The sequence below is a fragment of the Carcharodon carcharias genome, chromosome 20, assembly GCF_017639515.1.
Source record: "Carcharodon carcharias isolate sCarCar2 chromosome 20, sCarCar2.pri, whole genome shotgun sequence".
Lineage (NCBI taxonomy): Eukaryota > Metazoa > Chordata > Chondrichthyes > Lamniformes > Lamnidae > Carcharodon > Carcharodon carcharias.
Genome location: NC_054486.1, coordinates 66,463,272 through 66,483,870, shown reverse-complemented (window position 1 = coordinate 66,483,870; position 20,599 = coordinate 66,463,272). Strand labels below are relative to the sequence as shown.

The 20,599-nt window shown below is 40.7% G+C and overlaps 1 protein-coding gene across 3 annotated transcripts in view; it reads left to right on the top strand.

Annotated features, from left to right (window-relative positions):
• Nucleotides 1-11,643: 11,643 nt before the first annotated feature.
• frmd6 (FERM domain containing 6) overlaps nt 11,644-20,599 on the top strand; it is a 159,300-nt gene continuing 150,344 nt past the window's right edge. The window contains exon 1 of one of the 3 annotated variants that reach the window (XM_041214657.1): nt 11,644-12,271. The gene's annotated coding sequence lies outside the window, so the exon portion shown is untranslated. Of the gene's footprint in view, nt 12,331-20,599 lie in introns of all 3 variants that reach the window. The other 2 variants (XM_041214660.1, XM_041214659.1) reach the window with 2 other exon arrangements.

Genomic DNA, 20,599 nt, shown 5'->3' with positions numbered 1-20,599 from the left:
AGCATGGCCATAGGTAAGCACCTGCCCAGTAAAATTAGTTCTCTGGTTTCAGGTTCCTTTTTTAAAATCTAGTCAAGTGTGCACCGTTACCTAGTGCATTTGGTATCTATCTGATGCAGTAAGTAAGTATTTTGATAGAACATATTTTGCTAGAAATTATTAATGTGCATGTAGCATTATATACACAGGGCTATGTTGCCAGAAGGTAATCGATATGTGATGTGCTGTTCTTATATTTTTTTGACAATGAGCCATGAACAGGCATTTCTCATAAGTTCAGATGCCACAGTTGACCAAATGATGGGTGTGTAGAGCCCTAAAACAAAAACAGAAAATGCTGGAAAAACTCGGTAGAGTCTCTTAAGAGTCATACGGAGCTGAAACATTAACACTGTTTCTCTCTCCACAGATGCTGTTAGATCTGCTGGGCTTTTCCAGCTTTTTCTGTTTTTGCTTCAAATTTCCTGCATCCGCAGTATTTTGCTTTTATATCGGTGTGTAGAGCCCTGTTAGTTATTCCTTCAGAAAAAAGGTGCAAAGGCATTTCCCTCAAATATATGGTAAAAATAATACTCTGAAAGAAATTAAAAGTGCAGTAGCTAAAGCTTTACTAAACCACATTTTTTTAAAAATTGCATGATCCAATGACAAAAATAAACTTTTCAATAGAACTGAAGGAACCTTTCTGAATAGTACACTTTGTCACTCGGCTACAGTAAGATTCTCCTCATTTGTGTGAAATGTGCAAATACTACCACATCCCGTATCCTCCATGCAATTGCCCAACTTTTGATGGCTTTCGCACACATAAATTAACATGGGAGGATACTTGTCCACTAAATGCTAACAGAACACTTTAAACTGTTACTTATTTGCTTCATGATAAACATCTTTTTGCCTTTGCCATAAGTGACTTTAAGAAGCTATTGGCTATCATTTTTCTCAATCTTTCTCAAGTGAATTGTTCAACTCTCCCATGCATCGATGCACAGATTCTCTTTGACAGACCAACATTACAATTTTGCGTATGTTTAGGAAATATTAGAAATTTATCAAAAGAAACTCATTGTTACAGTTGTTACAATGAATGTGCACATTTTAAAATTTAAAAATATCTTTCAAAGGAAAATGACTGATTTCAAATGAAAGTGTTAAAAGAGTCAAGTTATCATTCCAAACAGATGCTGTTCATGAAGGAGAATATCTACACACATTGGCTCTTAAATCCTCACTTTTTCCAGTGTTTATGTTCGAAGGCTTGTGGTTAGAATCTGTTTGGCATCCATTTTGTGTACATTTCCTCTTCAATGATATCATGCACATAACAGTAGCTGCAGAAGCATTCCATGTTCCCAATTTTACAGCTGTGGAATTTTCTAATATATTGACATTCCTTAAGTATATCTTTATTGAAGTAAGTGTGATCTCAAGGAAATAGTTTTGACAAAATTAAAATTGGAAACCATATTTTTTCAAATCTTTATGATGAAGTTTAGCTGGACTGAAATATGTGTGATTTGTTATTATTGCAGGCTTAATGCCACTTTGGACAGCAAATCACATCTGTGTGTTGTGATTTATAGATCAGAGTCCATAGTAGAGCATAAGTCACATATAGCAAATTGATTTCTTGATCTTTTGTGGACATGATCAGACCAGAGTACAATTGGTGACCCCCAGGATGTTGATAGTGTGAATTGTGTTTTTATTATGATAAAAAGGCACCTATCACTCATAAGGGATTGGGTAAACACATTGCGGGTGCATTTATTTAGACTAGGCACATAACAACATTTGTACAAAGATAGAAAGCGTGAAGGCACAGCAGCAGAGCTGCATGTGCTGTGTTCTGCCCCCAGGCCAAAGTGAAACTGAGACTGGATCACATGACACACTTCCCTTCTAGTGATGGCATGCTGCTATCTCCTAAAGGCATTTTACAATAGTGGGACATTCTGTGATGGTAATGTCATTGAATATCAAGAGGGGATAGTTAGATTATCTCTTGTTAGAGATGGTCATTGCTGGCACTTGTGTGGCAAGAATGTTACATGCTGCTTATTAGTCCAAACTTGAATGTTGGACAGTCCTGCTGCATGTGAGCATGGACTGCTTCAGTATCTGAGAAGTTGTGAATAGTACTGAACATTATGCAATTATCAGCAAACATCCCAATTTCTGACCTTATGATGGAGGGGAAGGTCATTGAAGAAGCAGCTGAAGATGCTTGGGCCTGGAACGCTACCGTGAGGGAATCCTGCAGCAATGCCCTGGAAATGAGATGATTGAGCTCTAACAGTACAATCATCTTCTTTTGCACTGGGTCAGGTGCTAACCAGTGGAAAATCTTTCCCTTGATTCCCATTGACTTCAGTTTTGCCAGGGCTCCTTGATGTCACACTCAGTCAAATGCTGCCTTGATGCCAATGACAGTAACCATCTCCTCAGCTCTGGAATTCAGCTTTTTTGTCCATGTTTGGACCAAGGGTTGTAATGAGGTCAGGAGCTGAGTGACCCCGGTGAAACCCAAACTGAACATCACTGAGCAGGTTATGGCTGAGTAAGTGCCGCTTGATAGCACTGTCAACAACACTGTCCAGTATTTTGCTGACGATCGAAAGGAGTCTGATGGGACAGTAATTGGCTCGATTGGATTTGTCCTGTGTCTTAGTGAGCAGGATATATCTGGGCAATTTTCCACCTTGCCGGGTAGAGGCCAGTGTTGTGGCTGTACTGGAACAGTTTGGCTAGGGATGCAGGTAGTTCTGGAGCAGAAATCTTTTGTACTGTTGCTGGGGTGTTGTTACTATCCAGTGCCCTTAGTTGTTTTTTGATATCACGTGGAGTGAGTTGAATTAGCTGAAGATTGGTGTGGTGACTGGATGTATGGCCACTCCTTCCTGCCAATCGCAGGTCATGTGATGTACTGTGGGGGCTCTGACCAGTGAGCTCTTAATGTGGGCAATCCGCAGGGTGGGGCTTTTCCGATGGGAGATCCGGTCAAGCGTGCAAGTACTGAAAATGTCTCTGTAATAAAGTTTAACTGTTTCTTGATGAAACCAGTCTGCTCCATTGAGTCATCACATTTAGTGACGAGGATGGGATCAACTTTGACTCTGCACCTCGCCCTATTATGGTGAGTAAATTGAATTTTAAAAAGCTACTCACCAGTCATGCTGCTGTTTGGAAGAAGCAACCCTTATGATACTCATATTGAAGATTGGAGCCAGTATGTTGAGCACCTCGGATTTTACTTTGTAGCAAATGAAATAATTGCCGAGAAAAAGCGGAAAGCAGAGTTTATGAAGCAGTAAAAGTTCAAGTGCAGCAGCTAATTCACAACCTGACTGCCCCAAGCGCGCCCAATTCCAAGTCAGATAGTGAATTAGTGGACCAGTGAAAACACACTTCCAGCCGAAGCCATCCCTGATAATGCAGCACTTTAAATTCAATTCAAGAATTTGGGCCCCGGGAGAGTCCATTACAACCTATGTAGTGAACCTCAAGCAGTTAACAGAATACTGCGATTTCGGAGATGTTCTAAATGATATGCTGTGGGACCAATTGGTGTGTGGAGTCAAGGACAACACCATTCACTGCCGATTGCTTGCCAAGGTCGATGTCGATTTTAAAAGCTCCCTGGAAATTTCCCTCGCATGGAAAGTGCTGCGAGAGACTCGCAGGCATTGCAACACATGGATGATGTTGGGTGGGAACCTTCCGCTGAGCGTGGTGTGAAAGCCAGGCCTGCAGAATTAAAGCACGATTCAATGGCCACAGTGAGAAACATTAAGAAAACGGTTTCAAGACAAAATTGCTATAGATGTGGAGGTGACCACGGAGCAGATACCTGTAAATTCAAAGAGTTAGAGTGCCATTATTGTCATAAGTAGGGTCTCATGGTTAGGTGATACCAGACAAAGTCTGCAAAACAGCAAACAAACATGACAAAAGTTACATTTGCAGCAAAGGCTGAAGCTGCTGCTCCTGACTTTTACTCCTTACATAATGTGACTGCGATGAAGGCTGAGCCTATCACAGTGACAGTACAAGTGAATGAGAAGCCACTGACAATGGAAATGGATACTGGTGCCTCAGCTACAGTGGTAGGAGAGCACACTTTCAGGTACCTTAATGAAGGAAGACAGTCAATAAAACTGGAGCGGATAACCGCTAAATTAAGAACCTACATGGGAGAATCTATTCAGGTAAAGAGCATTGCCACTGTCCCAGTCTCTTATAAGCGATAGACTGCTCATAATAACAGTGAAAGGAGAGGGACCCTGTCTTTTAGGTCAGGATTGGCTACAGAAGATCAAACTCAACTGCTCTGAGATATTTTACCTAAAATCAGGTGGGATCCCAGAACTTCTAAGGAAATAAGGGGTGAGCTAGGAAGGACCTTCACATACTACAAGGATCGCTCAGGCCTAAGATAAAAGCAAAATACTGCAGATGCTGGAAACCTGAAACACGGTCATACAGACTCGAGGCGTTAACTCTGTTTCTCTCTCCACGGATGCTGTTAGACCTGCTGAGTCTTTCCAGCATTTTCTGTTTTCCCTCAGGCCTAAGTTTATTCCCCTGGAAAATTATGAAGAGAAGCAAGATGAATTTAATGCCACTCTGAACAAACTGAAGAAACAGTTGGCAGAGAAGACTCAGAAATGTCCATTAGTCCAGGAGGAGGCTAAGAGATACAAGAAAGAGACTGATGAACTGAAGAACCAGCTGAATTAAACAAAGGAGGCCTTGAAAGGAAAAGTCGTTCAACTTTCCAAGATGCGAGTGGATAATGAAGCCATGAGTAGCACAAATACAGAACTGAAGCAAGCTGAGAATTCACAGGAGAGAGACCTGGCCAACTGTGAAACCACAGTGAAGGACAAAGACAAGCTTTGCTCCAGACAGAAAAAGAAAAGACAGAAATAAGATGGAAAATGTCAGTCTGACACTGAAGCTCATGGAGCTGGAATAAAAAGCACTAAATGCCTCAAATTTACTGAGAAACATTGAGTCCTTGAAAAATGAAATGACTGAAATTGTGAAACAAGTAGAAATAAAGGTTCAATTTTTGAGATGTCAACGTCTAGCAGAACACGATGGACACTGGAAAAAGGGAAATGTCGAACCGACACAAAGTCCCCCAAAGCAACTGAGAGTACTGTTCCTCCAAACATTCTGGAAGGATTGTCTGGGCTCCGGGAGCCATTGTTTCAGAGATTGGTCCATTATTTTTTCAAGTACAACTGAGAGATAGAATCGTCTGTTAAACGCATAGATCACATGCTTGCCAGAAGTCACTCCAACAATTAACTGATCAACATGTGATTAACGTTGAACTGTCAACTTCTGAGGTATATGATAGACCTAGAGCAGACATTCCAGATGTTTCAGAAGAGTTGCCAAATCGTGAACTGCTCAGTTCTGTTGATGTGTCTCACAGTGCAGATCCAGATCCTGTCGATCCTGTTCAGTAACCTCCAGTGGTAGAGCTATGCCGCTCCAGCCGCATAAGAAGAGCACCTCAGAGACTTGATTTATAATCACCTAAATTTGTATATTTGTTTGTTGGATTGTTTTTCTGTAAAGAGTGATTGTAAAAAACTAAAGGGGGAGGAAATGTGGTAACTGGATGTAGGGTCACTCCCTCCTGCCAATCACAGGTCATGTGATGTTCTGTGGGGGCTCCGACCAGTGAACTCTTAGCGGGGTGGGGCTTTTCCGATGAGAGATCCGGTCAAGCGTGCAAGCACTGGAAATGTCTCTGTAATAAGGTTTAACTGTTTCCTGATGAAACCATAGACTCATCATAATTGGCATCTATGATGCCGGGATCTCAGGAGGAGGCCAAGGTGGATCATCCACTTGGCACTTCCACCTGAAGCTGGTGTCAAATGCTCCCGCCCTGTCTTTTGCACTAATGTTCTGGGCTCCCCCATCAATGAGGAATGGGATATCGGTCTTGCCTCCTTGCCATTTAGTTCTTTATCTAAACTAAAACCCTAATATATTCTTTTATCATTTGCCTGATTCTATCTTCATATTCTTGAAGCACAAATTACTTGTTGTGAGAAGAGACAGAATTTTGTGCATTGTGCCGATGTACTTCAACAAAACATGAGTTTTGGACTTTGGATTTTCTGTTTTATATGCCCTTCCTGTTTTACTGGGATTGCCACTTTCAATTACTGTTATCTTCCTCTTTATTAAGAAGCGCCTGTTGTTGTGATACATCTTGATTACGAGTAATGCTGTTTACTCCTGTATTTTCCATCTGTCTTCCTGTCCACTTTATATCACTAATTGCTACAGTTCTCAGAAACAGAAGTTAAAGATCTCACAACAGACCCAATCCAACTCCTTCTTCAACTGTCTCGCTATCTCCAAGTACAACTTTACTGAGCATCAAAGGGATTCCAGGATAAAGTGTTTAAGTCAGACGTACTTTCTTGGTTTACCAAGCAATCTGTCTTAACTCTGCTGGAAGTTCTGTGAATTGCTTAGGAACTATCTGCCACTGAGCAATGCGACAAGACATTTAGTGCAAAGATACAACAGGAACAATTTCTAATAATGATGCAAAAAGGGGTGGGAGGCAGATCAAACTTCTTTAAATAAATCTACTGCCCCTGAGCCCTGCTCAACTTGATTTTTGAGCAGGCCTTGCATTGGGCTGATGTCCAAAACAGGTGGGAGCCTTGTTAAAATATTTAAATTAAGGCTCTGCACAGGACATGGCACGGCCTAACAGTCCTTAAGGAGATTACTGGAGAACTCTTTAGGAACATTGCAAAGTAGTAATCCTGACTCGATAAAAATTTCCCCACCCTCTGCCAACCAAGCAATGCCCTCCCCTTGCACCTCTAGGAAGAAGAGGTCAGCAACTTTGAGGTTTGTCCAGGCAGGCACCCATCATGGCATTTTACCTGTGTAGACTTTAGAATCATAGAATGACTATAGCATGACAGAGGTCATGCAACCCGTTGTGTCCATGCTGACTCTCTGGAAGAGCTACTGAGCTGGTCCCACTCCCCTGCCTTTTACTGTAGTCCTGCAAATTTTTTCTCTTCAGATAGTTATCCAATTTTCCTTTGAACCTGCTTCCATATCACTCCCAGGCAGTGTCCACATCCTAATCACTCACTGCGTAAAAATGTTTTTCCTCATGTCACACTGGTTTCTTTAGCTAATCATCTTAAATTGGTGTCCTTTGGCTCTTGACCCTTCTGCCAATGGGAACAGCTTCTCCACATCTACTCTGTTCAGGCTTCTCATGATCTTGAACACCTCCATCAAATTTCCTCTCAACATTCTCTTCTGTAAGGAGAACAGTTCTAGCTTTGCTAATTTATTCATGTAACTGAAAATCTTTCAACCCTGAAACCACCCTCATAAAACTTTTCTGCACCCTCTCCAATGCCTTCACATCCTTGCTAAAGTGTGATGCTCAGAATTGGACACAATACTCCAGTTGAACCAACGTTTTACAAAGATTCATAATAATTTCCTTATTTTTGCATTTTATGCCTCAATTTATAAAGTCCAAGATCCAATATGCCTTATTAACCACTTTCTCAACCTAGCCTCCCACCTTCAATGATTTGTGTACATTTACCCTCAGGTCCCCCTTTAGAATTGTATCCTTTATTTTCAATGGTATTTCCTCATTCTTCCTCCTAAACTTCAACTCTCAGCAGTAAATTTCATCTGTCACGTGTTTGCCATTCCACCAGCCTGTCTATGTGGTCCTGGAGTCTATCACATCCTCCTTACAGTTCACAATACATCCAAGTTTTGTATCATCCGCAAATTTTGAAATTATGACCTGCACATCTAAGTCTAGGTTATTGGGTCATAACTTCCGACTAGCATTGGAGATTGCCGGACCGCAGGAATTAGAATAAATAAATGCCTACTTAACTGGTCTTGAAAAAGACTCTGACACTTCCGTTCACTGGAGCTGCTTGGGGCCTGCATCAAAAGACTCCTCACAGGTCTCAGCAACGTCTAGCCCCAGTGGATTCAAGGAAGCCATGCCCACTTTTTTATGGCACTTGTTGCTGTGAAGCAGGTAAGGTTAAAAGTCAGGGAAATTGACAGGCCAGGGAGGAGGTAAGTGTCTAAGATAAGTGGATAGGAATTGGAGGGTGGAGCTGTCAGTGGGCGTCCGTGGGGTGGATTGGAGGTCCGGGGAGCGTCGGAGGTCCAGCGTTGTCAGAGGATGGGGGGAGGTGGGGTGTCTCGGAGGTCGGGGGTGTGGAGGATCAAGGGGTAGGGGGTGTTGGAGTTCGGGGGGTGTTGGGGATTCACAGGTTGGGGGGTTAGGGGTGTTGGAGGTCATGGGGCGGGGGGTGTCGGAGGTCAGGGAGTGGGCGGTGTCGGAGGTTGGGAGTGTGTGGAGGGGAGGTAGGGGAGGGGGGAGTCCCATGGGGTCGGTCTGGGTCTTTACAATAGTTACTCAGAAGATAGAGGAGCTTTTAATTCTTCTAACATTTTCTGAATAACTGCTGGTGAACCCTGGAACCATCTAAAGTTTGCAATTTAAACTGCATTTTTAGATGGTTCCCAGCGCAACACAACTGTCCAGAGGGAGTGTGCACTTCTGGGCAATTGCCGTGCGAACCCCTACCTGGAAACTCCCCAAATCCGATGCTGGGAGCTCGGAAGTTACAGGCCAAAAATATATATGAGGAAAAGCAGGGATCCTGATACCAACCCCTGGGGAACCTCCAGTCCGAAATCAACCATTCTACTAATTTCTGTTTCCTGTCACTCAGCTAACCTCTTATCCATGCTGCCACCATCCTTTTTATTCCATGGGCTTTGTGTTTTCTAACAAACCTACTATGTGGCACTTTATTAAATGTCTTTTGCAAGCTCAAGTACATCACATCAAATGCATTACCTTCATTAACTTTATTACTTCGTCAAAATACTCAATCAAATTGGTTAAACATTATTTTCCCTTAACAAGTTGTGCTGGCTTTCTTTAATTAATCCATATTTGTCCAAGTGACTGTTAATTTTGTCCTGGATTATCATTTTTAAAAGTTTCCCTAGCACAGAGGTTAAACTGACTGACCTGTAAATTGCTGGGTTTATTCTTGCACTCTCTTTTTTGAACAAAGGTGTAACATTTGTATTATAGCACCACCCCTGTACTGAAGGGGACTTGGACGATTATGGCCAGTGCCTCTGCAGTTTCCACCATTATTCCCTCTGTATCCTCCAATGCATCTGTTTTGGTCCTGGTAACTTGTCAACTTTAGATACAGTCAGCCATCATAATACTTCCCCGTATCAACTTTTAGCACATCCAATGTCTCAACCATGTCCTCTTTCATGTGAGATACTCCAAGGGAACGCTGTGTCGATAGCCCTGCAGTTGCTCTGTGCCACATTCTGGATCATTGTCTTGTTAAGTGATAATGCATGACCCCTCATTGCTTCTCCTATGCAAAGAAGAACAGGAGAGTTCTCCCAGTGCCCTGGTCAACATTTAATGCTCATCCAACACCTAAAACAGGTGATCTTGCCTTTTATTTCATTGCTGTTTGTGGGAGCTTGCTGTGTGCAAATCGCATGTTGCATTTTCTACATTACAGCAGCATCTTCAAATACTTCAAAAGTATTTCATTGGTTGTAAAGTACTTTGGGTCATCTTGAGATTGAGAAAGATGCTAGATAAATGCAAATCTTTCTTTCTTTGCATGACCGCACTGATATGACTGGGTATTACCTTTCAAATAATACCAAGGGTGGTAGTAGTCCTGAGCTCCAGGAAGATCTCCAGTTTATTATGGCTCGCTCTATCTTCTCAGATCTGTTTTTATTAATGAAGGAACATACTCCAGGAAATATCCTCTGGTTTTGTTCTGCACCCTACTGTCATACTCTGTGCCACTCCTTAGAATTCTCATTCTAAGTCTTTCCCTTCTCCTTCCTAAGCCTCTGCTTAAACCCCCACCTCCTGTCAGTCATTACCTCCAAGTATGTCCTTATTTGGCTTGATGTCAATTTTCTTCTGTTTACATGTCTGTGAAATGCTTTGGGATTTTTTTCTACATTAAAGGTGCTATACAAATGCAAGTTGTGTTGTCCGCTTACAAGTAGTGAGACAGTGCTAAGATGTTAGAAGTTTGAAGGGGACACAGATGAGTCACAGCCAAGTGGTCACCCCACATCCCAGCTTGTCTGTAAGTAAACAAATAGTTATGTAAGCTTGCATTAGGGAATCGCCTTTCCAAATGGGCATGTGATAACAGCTTCAGTTTGAAATGACAGGGATAAATGATGCTCTGCTGCAATATGAACATGAATGAAACTTAAAAACTGCTGTTTTGTGAGAACTTAGCTAGCAGTCTGTCATGATGTAGAATGGTAACTGAAAGTATTAGTGGCCTGCATACTTTGCCTATCTGGTTGATGCTGCTTCTACTTAGGAACATAGGAGCAGGAATAGGCCATTCAGCCCATCGAGCCTGCTCTGTCAAGTCTTTGCAGGTTTTCTGATACAATGAACTTTTTTTCACCTCCTCAGGATGTTTGCTATTATATTCACTTTGGTAACCGGTTCTTGCCAAGCAGCCTGGACATTTCTTCTGTGAGAATTGCCTGAAATAATAAAGACAATTAGCCTCATTTTATTGTTTTTCTTCCATTAGCACCTCCAAAATTCCATCTGCTAATTGAAGTGCCGTCCTCCATCCAGCAATGATTTCTTTACGCACGACAACAATGAATTAGCCCCTTTAAAGAGGAACTTCGACCTTTAAACGATGCTCTCAAGTTCCATTCGTGCAATATCGGTGAGCACTGCTGTTCGGTGGTCTTATTGCTTTCAAACTGATAGTTGAAAATTTACCTTAAGTGCATAGCTGGTACAAGGAATGGGAAAGGTTATTGGTGTTTTTATCTCAAACTACACATCAACAACCTTTGCTGATTGACCACAGAAGACATTAATGGAGACTATTGAGAAATCTGCCGTGGACCATTTTCTTATCCAGAAATGAGGATGTACAAGCAGGCAAATACAAAGATGGGAACGGGGGGATAAACACGTTGAAAAAAAGTCCAAGCTGTAGCTATTGTAATTGCCCTAAAACACACACAGACCCGATCCTACTCTCCGTTCACTTCTAAGCTCTACACGTTGTGTGACCACAGAAGTTGCTTATTTTGATGGGAGAATCCATGCAGTGATTCGAGAGAAAAGCTAAAAAGCACACCATGGGCTGTTTTGAAAGTTTGTCAGCACACAAGGAAATTGGGCGGGGGGATCAGTTCTCAATGTATCACCATGTCAGAAAAGTAGAAAAGTAGGTTTTTCCACGTTTGTTGCCAAAATCTAACCTTGGCATTCGCCATAAAAACAAGAAAGTTCGTTGCTCCCCTTCCTTCCCCCCCGCACCCCATGTATATAAATTTTGTTCAATCTGCACACAGTAGAAGCAGCAGCACGCCTTTCAGATCGTGTGATCACCCATTTGAGGAGCGTTCATATTTCTGCCTCAGGGTGTAACATATACAAGTCTTTGTCACATGTTAGCAGATGGAGCCATTAAACTACAGCATGGTGATTTACGACGGAAATTGCCTTCAGCTGATTAAGTCAGGACAAAAAATACTTATTTAAAACAAGTTTTTTTTAAAAAAAAAACGTTTCTAATTCAGTGCGAGCAAGAACAAAAGGAAATAAAGCAGGAATCCCCCTAGCTGGTGGTGGAAAGAGTTCCAGACTGGTTTGTAAGAGTATGTTTAAAGGGATTTGTTGTGTGAGTCCCATTTCTAAAGGCTGACAGAAAGGGTGCAGTGATGGCCGGCCTGGACTGAAATGCTTTCTCATGTATACATGAAAGCTCTGGCACACGAAGCCAGACAGGAGATGGCATGTTAAGGGAGTGGAACATACCATCAGTAGAACCAAAAGAGGGGAAGACAGCAGGAGGAGCTTGGAAAATGCACCAGTGAGTTCACCCTGCACAAATGTGTGTGGGACTCCGACTAGGGAAAAAGAGGAGAAACAAGACAATACGACTAGACTCAGTACCTTCCGCTAAAACTGTTTAAAAACACACGTGAGCAGCTGCTCCCCCGATTCTCTCCAACATATGTCTAAACTCACCCGTATACTACATGTGTTCTGCTCCTGCTGGACTATCAAAGATGTGGCAGTGAAGTTTGCAGCAGCTCCAGTAACTGTTTCTTACTTCAGTCAAACTTGAGCGGACAGAATACAGAGACTGCTAAGGATTTGTGGCTGAAGGTGAGGTACAGTAACGAATTCTTTCGTGGCATCCATTGGATTACTTTTACTGACTGAGAGTGAGTGCTGTACTTGCTTTGACTCCTTTTATTTTTCCTTTGCTGTGGGCTTCATGGAGCTAGTTTATTGTTCAGTGTGATAAAAATTATCTTTCGGCTTCGTGAGATCTGTACAGTTGCAATAATAAGACATGGTGGTGGGTGAAAAGTTACTTAATGGAGATTTTTTTAATGTATCCTTATTGCTTGTGTAACTTTTGTCTTTTTGGCAAGCTATTTACTTTCACCATATTTATTGAATAAATATTATTCTTAATTAAGGTGTTCTATATGTTGTTTCATAAATCGTACAATCTTAAAGGATCTATGCAACACATTCTCCCTATGGCTTCTCATAAGAAACATTGTCATTCCTGTGGGTTTTACTGAATCGCGTCAGTTCCAACAAGATCCCATAGGGTACAGTTGTATCATCCGATTGGATTTTTAGTAAATGTATTTGATGGCTGTGAGTCTGTAATATTTATCTTCTATAATAGTACTTTGCAGTTTGACTCCTATCTATCTTCTAACAACGTTTAAGAGTCTATTACATTTGCTCCCTTCAGTGCCGCAGGATACAATTTATGCGATTAGTCACTTCTGCTAAGGGACTGCATGTGGCTTAATTTTTAAAGAATGCTAGTCATTTCCTTTCTGAGATTTCTGGGAGTTGATTTTTTTTCAGATCAAAACAGTAATTGCTTCTTGGGACATTTTCTATGCTGCAAGCCCTCAGTCAACCTTTTTATTTCAAACATTTTGCATTCATTGCAGGGCTTAAAAAGAACCTGTTTAAAATATTCCCCTGTGCTTTCCTCTAGTAATTAGTAAGAGAAACTAATTTTCTTGGGTTTGGAGAGGGGGGAGAATGCATTGAAGCCGAGTTAAAGATGACAAAAGGCATCCAACCTACCTTTAATTGAATTGCAATACAATATTTAAATTACCATGCTTGATCCTATTGGGCCCTGTAAAAAGTAAAATCCCATAAGAATTGTTGTGAAATCTTCAAGTATCCAGTAGAATGATACCAGAGTTTTGAATAGTCTGTTCCACTGATCATTTTGATAAGGGTGGTGCATGTGTAGGTATTTTGCAATTACTCTTATTTAATTTAATATGACTTCTGCTTGATTCTTACAACAAGAACAAAAACTCAGAGGCCTTTGATTGCTTGCTGGGGTCCCTTTAATTTGCCCATTTAGAAACTACAGGAAACCCAACATTTTTCCCTCTGTTCATGGACATATACAGAAGGGCACAGGAAATCTCTCTTTTCGCTCTATCTGCTGCATTGTAGCAGTCAATTAAAGCTGACTTTAAATCCACCCAGTAGTACTCTAGGGAGGTATTGCTGCTTTTAGAAAACAGTGCGTGTTAGTCCCACACATAGAGTAAATAGAAAAGGGAAGGTTAAGCTGGTTCTTTAAAATAATGTCATTCTATTGAGATGCATCGGCTGCTTGGCAGTGGGAGTTTATTTTGTTCATGTGTGACGCATCTGTAAAGAAGGGATTCAGACTAGACTATCTTTGAAATGCATGATTTTAAAGAATGGAGACTATCTGTTACTGACAGGCACAACATAACTAAGCCCTAAAGCTTACACTATATGGTAAAAATAAGATGCATTGAATAAGAACACATTGATCAAGTATGTGGATGCACTGAAAATAGGGGCCTCAACTGACGCCTGCTTTCCATGTGGTACTGCCTTGCTATGGTCATATGCTTCAGGCTTCTGTTGATCAATCAGTTTGCTTTTGTTCATTTTTTTAAACAGTATTCTATTAGTCTGATTAGGCTAGTGTTCCCCTCATGACCATACATCTAGGAGCTGGAACTGTAATAGTCAGGCTAATATTGTGTGCAGCTGTTATTTTAGTACTTGTGTTTCTTATTCTGAACACTGGTGGACATAGTTGTACATTTTTAGCTTGCTTGGCCAGCTATAACGTGACTTTTACAGAACAAACCAAGAATGCCTGGAGCATTACAATCGCTTTTCAGCTCTAATATTTTCTAATTGGTTTCAAACCTTTTAGTTTTAAAAAAAAAATCTCTAAACGAAGCTGATATTTGTTTATGCTCTGCTTCACAGTGAGTTCAAACTGACACTTGCAGTGGGGGAAAATGCCTTTAAGTCCTGTAAGAAATTCAGAAGAAGCATGTAGAATATTTAAAAGTAAACAGTTACAAAGGACCTTGAATTTTTTTTTATTGACTTTAGAACTGTTAGCAGTCATTGTGTTCAGCGTCCACTGCACTGGCCTTCCTGATGCGCTGCTGATTCCTTTGCCAAATATTAGCTTAACATTTCATTAGTGTAGAATCATTTTCAGGTGCTTGTAGTTTCATGTGAATATTTGCTGAACATTTGGAACCTGGTGCATTGATTTAATGCTGGCTGAACCCCATAATACTGGAATCTACTTCAGGGCTGACCAGTCAATGCTATGTATTGTTTGAGTCAATTTTCTGAATTATTCCTACTCACAGTAAAAGGTATCTATTTTACTTTGTATATATTCTTTGCTGAAATATGATGTCCATGTGTCAAGCAGCTGTTTGTAAGACTTTGGGAAATTTCTGGGAGATTGCCTAAAGGGTATAGGTCATTTTTATTGGTTCAAATCTATCATTCCTTACAACAACTGCTTGTATTTATAGAGCACCTATAACATAGTAAAAAAAATCCCAAGGGGCTTCGGAGCAACATTATCAAACAAAATTTGATATTGATTCACATATGTGGTGGATACTAGGGTGACCAAAAGCTTGGTCAAAGGGGTTTTAAGGAACATCTTAAAGGAGGAAAGAAAGTCAGAGAGGTTAAGAGACAAAATCCCAGAGTTAAGGATCTTGGCGGCTAAGGACTTTGTCACGAGTGGTGGAGTGAGTAAAATCGGGGATGTGCAAGAGGGTAGAATTGGAGGAATGCATATCTTGCAGGATTGTGGGTCTGGAAGAGATTACAGAAATAAGGAAGGGGAAGGACATGGAAGGATCTAGGATGCGAAAGGTGACCACAGGGGTGCGGTGAACAAAAACAGATACTATCTGAAAAACTGTTTTCTTGCAGAGATGGATATTGTGGTCCCAGCATTGTGTATACATTTACCCAAAGCAACTGATCTTGCAAGGCTATAGGCATCAGCAATCAATGGTTCCAGGGATGAGGCACTTTAATTGTACGGTTAGGTTGGAGAAGTTGGGGTTGTTCTCCCCGGAACAAAGGAGATTGAGGGGAGATTTGATAATATTGTAAAGATTATGATAAGTTTAGATAAGGTAGATGAAGAAAAACTATTCCTGTCAGCTTATGTTACAAGGAACTGGGGACACAGATTTAAGGTTTTGGGAAAGAGATGCAGGGGAAACATAAGGAAGTATATTTTTACACAGTGAGTGGTAATGATCTGGAACTCACAGACTATGAGGGTTGTGGAAGCAGAGATGAAGATGATTTCAAAAGGAAATTCAATAGGCACTTGAGGGAAATAAATTTGCAGGGCTCCAGGAAAGAGCAAGGGGACTTGGAGTGATTGGATTGTTCTTCAGAGGGCCAGCATGGATTCGACAGGATGAATGACCTCCTTCTGTGCCGCTATGAGTCCATGAAAGGCTGTTTCCAGTTTTTATATTGTCAGCATTTTTTTTAAAGCCATGGAAATACAATTACAATAAGAATTGGCCTTTGGATGCCTCAACAATGTAAGTCCCCAAAAAGCTTTTGGAGGGCGGGGGGGGGCCTTGTAATGAGGAGTCCAACTCGTTCCAAAGGTTGATATTGTTATTGGGCACCAAAGTTCTGTTTAAAGGTTCTGAATTTAGACCTGGTGGCCCTCTTTGTATTTTAGGGTCACCTTTTTTGGAGGTAGCAAGTTTTGTGGAAGTCTCCAGTGGCCACTGTTAGCAGCACTGAGCCTCTGCAGCACTCCTCAGGTACTCCAGTCACACTTTGTGCATTTTGTGCACAGTTAGCATGCAGGCTTCTAATGGCAATGGCCCCGTATTGTCTGCAGAGGCTTGAGATCTACTTTTGCATCTGATGCACTCAGTGGAGGGAAATGCAGTTGGAAGCATCAGACAGAGGGCAGATACATGACCTCCTGGCTAATAATGTGTGACCATTGTTCGGTGTATTGTTGAAAAGGAAACATAATCAATCCAGGCAAATTGTTTTTTCTAAACTGCTTTCTATGTCAAGACTAGTTTCCTCACTCTCCTTATACACCTAAAAAAGTCACATTTACAATATACTGGGGGAAAATAATTCTGAAAATATCAGTAAACTTATCCATTCCATCTTAAAATGCTTGGAACAATTTTCCTCATACTCTAGGGTCTTTGTGATTAAGGGAAATCTGATTGAGATTTTTAAAAGTATGAAAAGTTTGAGAGGCTAAGTCATACATAATTGTTTGCGCTACTTGACGAATTAGTTGGAGTGGCAGTAGGTATAGGCTAAAGATTATCACTTGAGTGAAAGGGGAAGTTAGAATTTTTTTCTGACAGTGGATGGCTACATTTAGAATATGTCACCACAAATAGACATTAATGTAGATACCAAATATAATTTAACATGGGAATTGGATATGTTGAAGAAAATGAAGAATATAATAAGTTAGGGGAAACTAATTGGGATTAGAATTATATTGCCCCAGGTGAAGAATTGACAGAGGCGCAGTAAGCTGAACAGTCTCCTTCTGTGCTGTATTTTCTATGAATTTCAGTGGTTCAGTGGTAATAGTCTCACCTGAGTTTGAATGTCATGGATTCAAGTACTACTTCAGAGACTTGAGGACATAATCTAGGCTGACATTTCAGTGCAGTGCCAAGGGAGTGTTGCACTGTCGGTGGTGTTGTCTTTTGGATGAAACGTTAAGCCAAAGCCCTGTCCACTCTCTCGGGTGGAAGGAAAGATCCAATGGCACTATTCAAAGAAGAGGAGGGGAAGTCTCCCAGTGTCCTGGTCAAAATTTATCCCTCAGCCAACACTTAATAGATAGCAACATAGGAATTTCTAGGAAAAAACCAAGGTCCACCTGGTTTGCCAACTAATATATGATTATGGGAGTTTGCTGTACACAATTTAGCTGCTGCATTTCTGACATTACAACAGTGACCACACTTCAAAAGTACTTTATTGGCTGTAAAGTGCTTTGGGATGTTTGAGATCAAGAAATACACAATATAAATGCATGTTTTTTTTTTCCTCCCATTTCCTTCAAAAGCCTCCTTAAATCCTATCTGCTTGATATTGTCTTTGGCTTCTTCCTGCAATCCTTCTCCCACCACAACTTGAGGTTTGATTATTTTTCGATGCTTTAGAATATTTTATTCAATTAAAGGTGCTCTGCAAGCACTTTTTATTGTTATCGTAATAACATGGGTGTAAAAAGAATAAAAGATGATAGAAACTGAGTACATAAGGAAAAGAACGTGCATATGCGCATTTAAAGAAAGCTCTCCAAAGAGGCCAGGGCAGACATATGCATGAGAGAGGGAACAGAATGAAGGAGATGCTAACAAAGTGAGAAAGAAACAAAGACAAATCAGAAATGGAGATACAGTCAACACAAATGGAGAGTGTGGACACATAGTGAGAGTAAAAGGAAAGGCAAACAAATGAATTAAAAATTGGTGAAAAAAGCAAGCAATTAATTATAGGAAGAGTAGGAAGAACAACAGAATTTGTTTCTCTTGAGTTCTGTCATGCAATTTAATATGCATACTATGTGCACTATACTAATTTGATGCAGCAGCTTGCTACAAATAAAGGAGAGCAGGCATATCCTGAAGAGAGTAATGGCTTGTGAAATCAGCTGTTCTTTGTGAAAACTGAACTAATCTCATCAAGATCTTATTATTAATCAAGATTTTGCTGTGCTGATAAATCTGCTATTTTCTAGATCAAAAGCACAGTTATCTTTTTTTAACACTGACTTTCATAGCCAAGTGATGTAATCAAAGCATAGATTAAAATCAATTTTAAAAACTCCCAGAAGGCCATCAATATTTGTATAGTAGATTGTTATGACTTATTAAAATGAAAAATAAAGTCAAACATACTAATAGACGGAATTGAGCTTGTTCCTGTTATACGTGTGGGAACACTCTAGTTCTACAATAGCCAACAGCGGCCTAATATTGCAGTGAAGAAATTTCCTTAGATTTAATATGCCCAGCTGGTTAGCTGGTTGAGTATTAGGCTATGCAAATCTAAAATATCAAACAGTTTCCATTTAAATTGTTAAAAGATATAGCTGCAAAACTCCTTTTGTGTGTGCAATAAGTGAATTAATCTTTTTCTTATTCGTAATTCATTCCCAGGATTTGGGCGTTTCTGGCAAGGTTGGCATTATTGCCCATACCGTTTGTCCTGAGTAGATGGTGGTGAGCCTTTTTCTGTAATGCTGCAGTCCATATGGTGAAACTGGTCCAATAATTCTATCGCGGTTTACTACATTTAAGTTGTTTGCTGGGCCACTTAAGAAACAGTAAAGAGTGAATAACATTAATGTGTAGTTGGAGTCAAAAAGAGGCCTGAGTAGCCAAGGAAAGCAGGTTTATTATCTAAAAGGCATTAATGAAGCAGTTTCATTTTTATGTTTATCCGACACTTTTATTGACAGTACCTTTCTATTTCTAAATTGAATTCGTTTAAAAAAATCAAATTATTAAATTAGCATGATGGGAGTTGAAATCACATTCTTTGGATTATTTGTCCACACCTCTAGATTGGTCTGCTGGCATCTTCAATATAGTCTGGTGAAGATCTCAAAGGTTGTGATGAACTGCTGTATATTGCACAACTTGGTCTTATAAAACCAGAATTCCTTTTTGGTTACCACAAAAAACAGTGAAGCACAGGCATCAGCATGCAACCTACAACAAGGGTAATTGTCTCAAGTAGAGCCAGAATCTTTGCAGTCTCAGCGTCCTAGTCAACCCCAAGCTGAGCTTTTGATTCCAAACACTCTCCCTCACAAAGATTGCTTACTTTCACCCCTAACATTGCATCTCCTACCCACTTTGACCCTGCCTCAGCCTATCTGCTGCCCATGCCCCCACTCTTGCCTTTGATACCTCTAGGTTGCTTCAATGCTTTCCCAGCCAGTTTACCATTGTACATCATCCATAGGCTTTGAATCATCCAAAAGGAAGTTGGCTTGTACCCTATTCTGCATCATGCCTTACCTATCCTTGCTGACCCATGTTGGTTTTCTCTGACTCCCTGTTGTACTTTGAGGCTCTCTTCAAAACCCACCTCTTGACCAACCTTTTGGTCACCTCTCCTAATATCTCCTTCTTTGTCTTGGTGTCCATTTTTTGGCTGATTACTTCTTTATGAAGTTTCATGGGTTTCTTTTTTTCTTTGCTCTTGCTCTTCTTGTCCCCACATAGGAGAGAAGAACACTTAGTGTTTTTGGTGTCTTCTGGGATTGATATTCTTCTATCTTGCATTGGCCTGTGGGGAAAGCCTCAGTGGATTCTTCCTTCAGGCTGGAGTTAAATGTGCAGGCGGGACCCAATGATGTCATCAGGACTGACACGTACACAACAAGAATGACCCTGCTGGTCTTGGGCCGCTGTCCTTGGTGCCTGCTCAGGAGACTATGTTAAATGCTTAGGTGCTACGATCCTAGTGGTTTCAGGGCAGCTAATGTATTCAGTGCATTTTAACCACCTACTTGCCACTTTACCTGGATTTCCAAATTAGATAAGGTGCCACATCAAAGGTTACCACACAAAATAAGAGCACCTGGTGTAGGGGGCAACATATTAGCCTGGATAGAGGATTGATTAGCAAATAGGAAACAGAACAGTGATAAAGGGTCATTTTCGGGTTGGCAAGCTATAACTAGTGAAGTGTCACAGGAATCAGTGTTGGGATCTCACCTGCTTACAATCTATATCAATAACTTGGATGAAGGGACCAAATGTATGATAATTAAATTTGCTGATGGCACAAAGATAGGTAGAAAATTCAGCTGTGAAGAGGACATAAAGAGTCTACAAAGGGATTTATATAGGTTAAGTGAGTGGGCAGAAAATTGGCAGATGGAGTGTAATGTGGGAAAATGTGAACATGACAATTTTGTCAGGGAGAATTAAAAACAGTATATTAAATGGAGTGAGATTGCAGAACTCTGAGGTACAAAGGGACCAGGGTGTCCTGGTGCATGAATCACAAAGAGTTAGTATGCAGCTACAACAAGTGATTAAGAAGACAACTGGAATGTTGGGATTTATTGCGAGGGAATCGAGTATAAATGTTAGG